Genomic DNA, 8,556 nt, shown 5'->3' with positions numbered 1-8,556 from the left:
TCTACCCCACGCCATGGGGAGAAGTGAGCATTCTCATCAGCCTCCTTCTATCCACTGTCCATGACTGACAGGAGAGGAAATTCATAATCACTCTTAGTTTCTCAGGATGCATTAGTCCGGTCTAATTGTATCTATGCAGTGTCTAGCAAAACCTGCTGGCCTAATTCTCCGATGTCTGTAAAATATTGGCATCCTAGGAGGAGACAACTGAAACTGCACCATTAACCCTGCAGGAGCTTTGGCAGCTAAGTCCCCTGGGGTCCCCATGGCAGCAGCATGCCTACCGGGATGGCTGGAGGACAGGCTTTGGAGCACCAGAGCAAAGATATTGATTTTCTGTTCCACTAAGGAAGATGTTTAACTGGATTTTCAGAAAACCTTTGGGAGAAAAAGAGAAAAGAAAAACAGTCTCTCTTATTAGTCTCTCCATTTGTAAACAGTAAATTTAAAATAAACCATTTTAGATCCTGGCTGGTGTACTCAGTGGTTAGAGTGTGGACCCTTGAACCTAAGGGTCTCTGGTTTAATTTCAGGTTAAGGGCACATACGTAGGTTGTGGGTTCATTCCCTGTCCCTCTCCACCCCAGGTGGGAGGCAACCAATTGATGTGACTCTCTGGCATTGACATTTCTCACTTCCACCTCTCTCTCCCCCACCTCCCCTCCCTTCCACTCTCTCTCTGAAAAGCAATGGAAAAAGTATCGTCTGGTAAGGATTAACAAACAAACAAATACATAAAATAAACCTTCCTTTATGAAAAATGTCAAGCACATACAAAGTTTGAGAGCACAATGTATTGACTCTCTGAGTACTCATTACCCAATTCAATAATTATCAACTAATAGCCAATGATATATATATATATTTAAATATATTTTTATTGATTTTAGAGAGGAAGGGAGAGTGAGAGTTAGAAACATCAATGAAGAGAGAGAATCATTGATAGGCTGCATCTGCATGCCTCCCACGGGCGATCGAGCCTGCAACCCGGGCATGTGGCCTAACTGGGAATCAAACATGAACTCCTGGTTCATAGGTCAACATTCAACCGCTGAGCAATACCGGCCGAGCATGGCCAATTTTATTTTTTCTATTTGTTTAACTATATATTTTTTTTCTGGGGGCATTTTAAACATATTCCAGGCATCAATATGTGTTGAGCACTTACTATACGTCAGATACTGTTCTAAATGCTTGAAATAAAGCAATGAAAAAGTATATAGACAAAAATCCCTGTCCACAAAAATCTCACAGTCTAGTTGGAAAAAAAGATAAAATCAATAAGTGAATGATATGGTATGTTAGGTGATAAGTACAATGGAGAAATACAAGGCAGGGGAGGGGAGGAAGAGTGCAGGAGTTACCACTTGAAAAAGGGGCTCAGGGGATGTGCACTGAACTTTGGAATGCACGGCTCAGATCTTACTTCAGGACCGAAGGACTTAACCCCCCAGCTGCTGAAAAGAACCACTTCATCCAAGGTTATGACTCCTTCCTGGGAAGGCCTACACCCAATGACTGATCTATGCAAGAGTGTAAGTGCCTACACCTCGAGCTCCAGCTCAGAACAAATTGGCTAAAGCTTCCACTGAAGCTAGGTTGCAGCTTAACTTCTCCCTCTGCCAAATTCTGCTTCTTTCCCAGTCTTTCCCTTCCATAGGTGTTGGTTCAAGAGCATATCCTAATAAACTCCCTGCATGCTCATCTCATTTCAAGGTCTGCTTTGCAGACCCTCTGACAGAAGGCCTTCCTAAGAACATGGCTTCTTAGCAAAGATATGTTTGTAAAGGACTGAGTCCTGATAATAAGGCATTCCAGTGGAGAATCACACTGGCAGGGTGGCTAAGAGCTCTTTAAGGAGCTGGCAGCTCCTGGTTACTGCAGGACTTCGTGATCCTCCGATGTGGCACAGCCATCATCTCAGCATTTGAAGACCGAAGGCAGACAGGCAACCTTCTGTCACTTCATTGTGTGTAAATGGATTTCCAGGTGCTTAAGAAGGGCTAAGAAATGAAAGATGAGTAAGACAAGATCCTATCCCTGGAGGAGTTTACTGTTTAGCGGGATAGCCAGCTATGTAAGCAGATAATTACAGTGAAAGGTACAATTTTATAGATATAAGTATAAAATATTTCCTTAGGAAAAAATAAAAACATGCGCCAAAAGGACATATACCAAAAGTTAGCAGTGATTATCTCTGTCAGAAGATGTTTTCCCTTTTTGCTTATCTGTATTTTCAGAATTTTTCCTGGAATATATATTTATTGTTTTTGAAATAAGAAGAAAGGAAGCATGTACAAAAAGCAGCACAATGGGATCCATGCTGTACTGGAAGTGTGCACAGTGTTCTGAGGAAGCAGCTAACTTGTCTGGGGAAGTCAAAGAAAATCTGGCAACCTCTACCTTTCTTTTTTTTTTTTTTAATATATTTTATTGATTTTTTACAGAGAGGAAGGGAGAAGGATAGAGAGTTAGAAACATCTATGAGAGAGAAACATCGATCAGCCACCTCCTGCACACTCCCTACTGGGTATGTGCCCGCAACCAAGGTACATGCCCTTGACCGGAACCAAACCTGGGACCCTTGAGTCCGCAGGCCGACACTAGTCTATCCACTGAGCCAAACTGGTTAGGGCAACCTTTCTAGTCTTACACTTATATATGTCTTTCACTTTCCAACCAAATGCAATGCATGGCGTTCTTTGGATCCTGGTCCAAGCAAACCAACTGTAAAAATATTTATAAGGCAAGTGGGAAATTTGTACTCTGCCTGAATATTTGATGATACTTAGATAGTATTATTATTATGAAGTATGATAACGGTATTACAATAATGTTGGGGAGGGGAAATCCTTATCTTTTAGGTAAACATACTGATATACTTATGGATGAAGTGATAAGAAATCTGGGATTTTTATGGGTAAATAATCCATTGGGGGTGCAAAGTGGTTGAAAATAAAAGTCATAAGTTAATGACTATTGAAGTTGGGGAATGGATGCATGGGAGTACATTTCAATATTTTCTCTACTTTTGTCTTTGAAATTTTTATAATAAAATATACAACAATAATTAATATAACAATATTATCTATAATAAATAAAAACATCCTTCAGATATATCTTCAAGTCTCACTCAAAAGGCATCTTCACTCATGAATGAGCAAGCAACAATCAATCCATGTGCATGCTGATGCCTACACAAGGAGCACTCAGCTCACTGGGCATTGCATGTTGTCTGTCTTATAACCAATCAGCTGATCTGTGTCAATGACACTTGTCTTACAATTTCAACATATGTCTTTTATATTATTCAACCATTATAGTGTGCTTACACACAATAATCAAATATTTTAATCTTCATATTATTAAGAAAAGCGGCATCTTTTCTTTGAAGCCTTTCTTTTTTACCTTAATTTTTTAAAATATATTTTTATTGATTTCAGAGAGGAAGGGAGAGGGAGACAGAGATAGGAACATCAATGATGACAGACAATCATCAATCTGCTGCCTCCTGCACTCCCCACACTAAGAATCGAGCCTGCAACCCGGGCATGTGCCCTGACTAGGAATAGAACCTTGTCCTCTTGGTTCATAGGTCTACGTCCAACCACTGAACTATGCCGGCTGGGCTACCTTAATTGTTTATTATGAAAAAATTTAAGTATATACAAAAACAGAGAGAAGATTATAAAGAACTCCTTTATTACTAATCACCCAGATTTAGTAATTATCAATGTTTTGAAATACTTGTCATATTTGTTTTTTGAAGAAGTAGAACTGTGTTAATGAAAATCTTATACTGTTTTTCATTTCACTCGCAAACCCTAAAAAATATCAATATTATCTTACATTGACCTGATTGCTATTATCACACCTAAAAAAATTAACAATAATTCCTTGGTGTCCTCTATATTCAGTCCATATTCAAATTTCCAAAAAATCTCTTAAAAATTTCTTCTTATAACTAGTTTGTTCTAATCCAATTTTATTTTTTTTTCTTTTAATTAAATCTTTATTGTTCAGATTATTACATTTGTTCCTCTTTTTTCCCCCCCATAACTCCCCTCCTCCCAGTTCCCACCCCACCCTCCGCCCTCACTCCCCACCCACTGTCCTCATCCATAGGTGCACGATTTTTGTCCAGTCTCTTCCCGCATCTCCCACACCCCTTTCCCCCCCAAGAATAGTCAGTCCATTCCCTTTCTATGTCCCTGATTCTATTATAATCAACAGTTCATTCTATTCATCAGATTATTTATTCACTTGATTCTTAGGTTCACTTGTTGATAGATGCATATTTGTTGTTCATAATTTGTATCTTTACCTTTTTCTTCCTCTTACTCTTCTTAAAGGATACCTTTCAGCATTTCATATAATCCTGGTTTGGTGGTGATGAACTCCTTTAGCTTTTCCTTATCTGTGAAGCACTTTATCTGACCTTCAATTCTGAATGATAGCTTTGCTGGATAAAGTAATCTTGGTTGTAGGTTCTTGGTATTCATCACTTTGAATATTTCTTGCCACTCCCTTCTGGCCTGCAAAGTTTCTGTTGAGAAATCAGCTGACAGTCGTATGGGTACTCCCTTGTAGGTAACTGAGTTTCTTTCTCTTGCTGCTTTTAAGAGTCTCTCTTTGTCTTTTGCTCTTGGCATTTTAATTATGATGTGTCTTGGTGTGGTCCTCTTTGGATTCCTTTTGTTTGGGGTTCTCCGCGCTTCTTGGACCTGTAAGTCCATTTCTTTCACCAGGTGGGGGAAGTTTTCTGTCATTATTTCTTCAAATAGGTTTTCAATATCTTGCTCTCTCTCATCTTCTGGCACCCCTATAATTCTGATGTTGGTACGCTTGAAGCTGTCCCAGAGGCTCCTTACACTATCCTCGCATTTTTGGATTCTTTTTTCATTTTGCTTTTCCGGTTGGGTGTTTTTTGCTTCCTCGCATTTCAAATCATTGACTTGATTCTTGCGCTCCTCTGGTCTGCTGTCGGGAGTCTGTATAATCGTTATTTCAGTCCGTGTATGCTTAATTTCTAGGTGGTTCCCCAATATACGATCGAGGGTCTCATTAGTTTTCTTGTAGATCTCATTAAGTTTATCGGCGGCTTCTAAACAGTTCTTGAGAGACCTTAAAAGTGTGGTTCTGAACTCTATATCTTCCATTGACAATTTTGTCCTGTTTCTTTGTCTCCGCATTTTGTTATGCTTCCTTGGTGCACCCCCTAGTGGTCTTTGTGCGCAGTCTTATAAACCTTGATTGTTGTAGCTAATACCAGGGAGGGTTTGACCTCCAGGCCAAGTGGCTATGAGAATCAGCTGTGTCTGCAGTGAGAGAACTTCTGTCCTCTAGGGAGGTGCTAATCTAGCCTTTGCCTGAGGCTATCCGGCAAATGCCTCTGTGCAGGGCTTGGGCGGGGCGGGTCACACAGGATCAATAGGGTGGGCCTGAGAGAGCAGTGATGGCGGCTCTCAGTCCTGTCCCCAGGGGCTCTGCCTCTCTGAGTCCCAGCAATGGCTGCAAACCTCGGAGAGAAAGCTGCACTCGCTCTGACCGAAGCCAGACAGTCCCGCTTCTCCCGTTTGAGTCTGGGTCCCTAAAGACTTGCCCGGATCTGGAGCTCAGAGTCTGTGACTCCCTCCCGATTGAAAACACCAACCGCGCCCTCCGCCGCCAGCCCGCTCCTCGCACTCCGCACCTCAGAATTTGACTTCAGCACTCCGCCTCCTCTGAGTGTCCGTATGCGTTTCTCTTTCTTCCTAGTTGTAGGACTTCCACTCAGCCAGCGTTCCTGTGGTTCTGGGTGATGTCTCTTCCGTTTTTTGGTTTCACTTTTGAAGTAGTTGTTCAAGGCAGCAAACTCCGGTGTTAACCTATGCCGCCATCTTGGTTCTCCTCTCTAATCCAATTTTATACAAGATCTCCACATTGTATTTCGTTATTATGTCTCTCCAGTCTTTTTAATTAAAAATATTTTTTAATTATTTATTTTAAAAATTAAATTTATTGGAGTGACATTGGCTAATAAGATCATATAGGTTTCAAGTGTACATTTCTATGATACATCATCTGTATATAGCACTGTGTGCCCACCACCCAAAGTCAAATCATCTTCCATCACCATATATTAGGCCTCCTTTACCCATTACTGCCTCTCACCCCCTTCCCTCTGGTAACCACCATACAGTTGTCGGTATCTATGAGTTTCAGCTTTTTGTCCCACATATGAGTGAAATTATATGGTTCTTAGCTTTTTCTAACTTATTTCATTTAGCATAATATTCTCAAGATCAATACATGTCACAAATGGCAGTATTTCATCTTTTTTAAAAAATATATTGATTTCAGAGAGGAAGGGAGAGGGAGAGAGAGATAGAAACATCAATGATGAGCGAGAATCATTGATTGGCTGCCTCCTGCATGTCCCCAATGGGGATCGAGCCTGCAACCCGGGCATGGGCCCTGACTGGGAATTGAACCCTGACCTCTCGGTTCATAGGTTGACACTCAACCACTGAGACACACCGGCTGGGCAGTATTTCATCTTTTCTTATGGCTGGGTAGTATCGTATAGTATAAATTTACCACATCTTCTTTATCCAATCCTCTATCAAAGGACACTTTAGTTGTCTCCATGACTTGGCCACTGTGAACAATGCTGCAATGAACATAGAGGTATACATATCTTTGTGAATAAATGTGGGCTTTTTTGTTTGTTTGTTTTTCTTAGTTTCCAGGTAGCTATCCAGAAGAGAGATTGCTGAGTTATATGGTAACTCTTAATTCTTAATTTTTTGAGGATCTGCCATGTTGTTTTCCATAGTGGCTGTACGGGTTTAAATTCCCATCAGCAGTGAATCAGGGTTCTTTTCTTTATATATATAATTTCAGAGAGAAAGGGAGAGGGCGAGAGAGATAGAAACATCAGTGATGAGAGAGAATCATTGATTGGCTACTTCCTGCATTCCCCCTACTGGGGATTGAGCCCTTCAGTCCACAGGCCAGTGCTCTATTCACTGAACCAAACCAGCTAGGGCAGCGGTTCTCAACCTGTGGGTCGTGATCCCTTTGTGGGTCGAATGACCCTTTCACAGGGGTCGCCTAAGACCATCGGAAAACACATATATAATTACATGTTGTTTTTGTGATTAATCACTATGCTTTAATTATGTTCAATTTGTAACAATGAAAATACATCCTGCATATCAGATATTTACATTATGATTCATAACAGTAGCAAAATTACCGTTATGAGGTAGCAATGATAATAATTTTATGGTTGGGGGTCACCACAACATGAGGAACTGTATTAAAGGGTCGCGGCATTAGGAAGGTTGAGAACCACTGAGCTAGGGCCAGGGTTCCTTTTTCTCCACAACCTCTCCAATACTTGTTATTACCTGTCTTGTTGATAATAGCCATTCTAACAGGTGTGAGATGATGTCTCATTGCAGTTTTTATTTGCATTTCCCTAATAGCTAGTGAAGTTAAGCATCTTTTTATATATCTGTTGGCCATTTGTACATCTTCTTAGGAGAGGTGTCTGTTCAGGTCCTCTGCCCATTTTTTAATTGGATTGTTTGTTTGGTGTTGAGCTGTATGAATTCTTCATAAATTTTGAATATTAACCCCTGTCAGAGCTGTTATTTGCAAATATCTCCCATTCAGTTGGTTGTCTTTTTGCTTGGTTGGTGGCTTCTTTTACTGTGCAGAAGCTTTTTAGTCTGATATAGTCCCATTCATTTACTTTTGCCTTTACTTCCTTTGCCTTTGAGGTAAAATTCATAAAATGTTCTCTAAGACCAAGGTCCATAATTTTAGTACATATGTTTTATTCTATGTAATTTATTGTGAAACCTTTCCTGACCACTCATTTTATTATTTGCACTCCACCTGAACTCCACACGTATAACAGGGAACCCATAACACACTCTTGTGCTTATTCATTCATTTATATTTAATGAGACCAATGTCTAGCACATGAAACCTATTCAGTAAATAATTGTGTTTATTGTTATTGTTATAATCACAGTCCTTTCTATCTATTATACTATAAGACCAGTGATCATATCTTGGTTGTTTTTTCATATCTCAATATCTGGTACATTTCACCTGCTCAATAAACATCTGTTACATGAATGAGTAAATAAATAAAATGTAGGATTACTCCATTCATAGACCATATTAAATTCAGCAGAAACATTCATAAGACTGGGGAATATAAACTAACTCATGCCTTACAATTTACTCAGAGCTCCATGACTCATTTGATCAGAAATATAATATGTTCCTAGATTTAGTGTCCATTTAACACAGTACTTTGAGTCCAAATGGCAGAGAAAAGTCAAATACCTTTTTTATTGCTGACAAGCAATACAATGTCCTCAATAACCATCTTTTACCTTCTTTCCATCCTGAGCCTCTACCAACTGCAAACACATATTGAGGGGAGAGGGGAGTTAGGAACAGAACAAAGAATGGAGGGAGACTGAGGTTAGTGATAGAGCCTCAGAATCAGTGAATGGCTATTTTACATAATACTTTGTAATATTCTTACAAGCT

The sequence above is a fragment of the Myotis nattereri genome (genome assembly GCF_964212035.1).
Source record: "Myotis nattereri genome assembly, chromosome: 1".
Taxonomy (NCBI): domain Eukaryota; kingdom Metazoa; phylum Chordata; class Mammalia; order Chiroptera; family Vespertilionidae; genus Myotis; species Myotis nattereri.
The sequence above is the reverse complement of the archived record's forward strand: the minus strand, read 5'-3'. Positions refer to the sequence as shown.